The sequence below is a fragment of the Xyrauchen texanus genome, chromosome 12, assembly GCF_025860055.1.
Source record: "Xyrauchen texanus isolate HMW12.3.18 chromosome 12, RBS_HiC_50CHRs, whole genome shotgun sequence".
NCBI lineage: Eukaryota > Metazoa > Chordata > Actinopteri > Cypriniformes > Catostomidae > Xyrauchen > Xyrauchen texanus.
Genome location: NC_068287.1, coordinates 30703396 through 30705132, shown reverse-complemented (window position 1 = coordinate 30705132; position 1737 = coordinate 30703396).

Sequence of the window (1737 nt, the reverse complement as noted above, 5' to 3'; positions counted from 1 at the left end):
TTTTTGTTAATGTATCTTTTAGCAGATATACCCTCTTATCTATAAAGCCAAGATGATTCGAGGTGGGCTTGAGTATTGTCCACTTTAAAAACACGATGTTGGAATTATCCTGACCTTTTAAGCGCTAGAGGGAAAGCCTGTCTTTTTGTTCTCATTAATTGTGACCACACTTTCATTTGGAGAAAGATTTGGCTGTTGTAAAGCCCTAACGCATCTGTCATTGATCTAAAAGTTAATTGCTGTACAATGTCCTGAAGAATAAAAGTAGTAGTTACATGTATTACCATACCTAACCACAGATTCGTATAAAATTCAGAGGTAAACGCATTGCACTAGAACAGCACAAAATAAAAATTATTTTCATAATCAGTATTTGTCTTGTTAACCAGTAAAAATGTCCAAACATCCTTTTAGAGGCAATTATTTAATTATTAAAAAATGACTTCAGAGACAATTTTGTTAGAAAATAAGACTAGTTTTCAGAGAATATATCTTAAATTAAAAAATGTTTTTTGTCTTTTTTAACCATAAATGTTAGTAGATTTTGTTAATTTATGTTAACAAGAAAACGAGAAAATAAATTGCCAAGGGCTATGAAAAATAAACATAATACAAGACAAATTCTCTGAGAACAAGTCTTAATATCTAATGTAGTTTTTCTTGTAAAGAAAATGTATTTTTATTGGAAAACAAGACAAAAACTGATTAAGAAATATTTTGTTAATGTATAAGGGCTTATTTTTAATTAAAAGATCTAAGACTCAAAAATTGTGTGCCCTGGCTGGTCATATTTTGTCATTCAAGTTGGCCATAATCTTATTAGTGTCCTTAGCATGCGTTATGGTTAAAACTTGGTAAAATACATGAACAGTATTTTCATAAAGGTCAGCATCAAAGCAGACCCAACAAAGATGATCTGAGCAGCAAGTTAAACTCCTGAGAGGAAAATTGTAGGGTTTGGTATGGGGTGAGCAGGTAGAGTCTCGGTTGGAAGTGAACAAATGGCTGTTTCTATTAATCCCCCTGCGTACCTGTATTCCACGTACTCCATCATTCAATGAGGTAGGAAACACAGATGCGTACAATTATGAGGGTGGTTTCTAAACAACAGAACCTGGCAGTTAAACCTAAAAATTAAATAAAAAAGAGGTGCCACAGATCTAAATGCAGACGTATGGATATCGCGTTCTTAAAACAAAACAGCTAAATGAATAGAGACTATTGTAATAAGCTTGTGTGGGTGTTTTGTGATCACTTAATTACACTGGCCTACCTCTGCATTTAATGCAAATCACTGTAAACCATATTCATCAGATGTATTTAAAAGCACTAGTTTACACTGGGATAAAAGAGACACTGAGCCCGTTCTGTAAGAAACAATGATAGAAATGCCATGCTGTCCACACCTGTAATGCTTTGGCCTGGTGACAAGTAAGCGTTGATGTTTCATTGTCAGTCTGTAAAAGGCTGCCATGTAGCCGCGATGTATTATGGGATCACTCAGATATCTCTTCTTCATTGAGTCAGGATTAATATGGAAACCCGCACACAAGCCATTAATATCAATTCACATCAAAATGGAATTAAAATAAAACAGGCAGATGAAAAAGCCAAGCTATCTTTTGTACAAACCATAGTTTAAACCTTTTAACCACAGAAAAATGTAACAGTTCCGTTCCATTTCCTCTTCCATGAAATGTTCTGGACCCTAAAGTAAAGGAGCATTCTGTTGGGGGT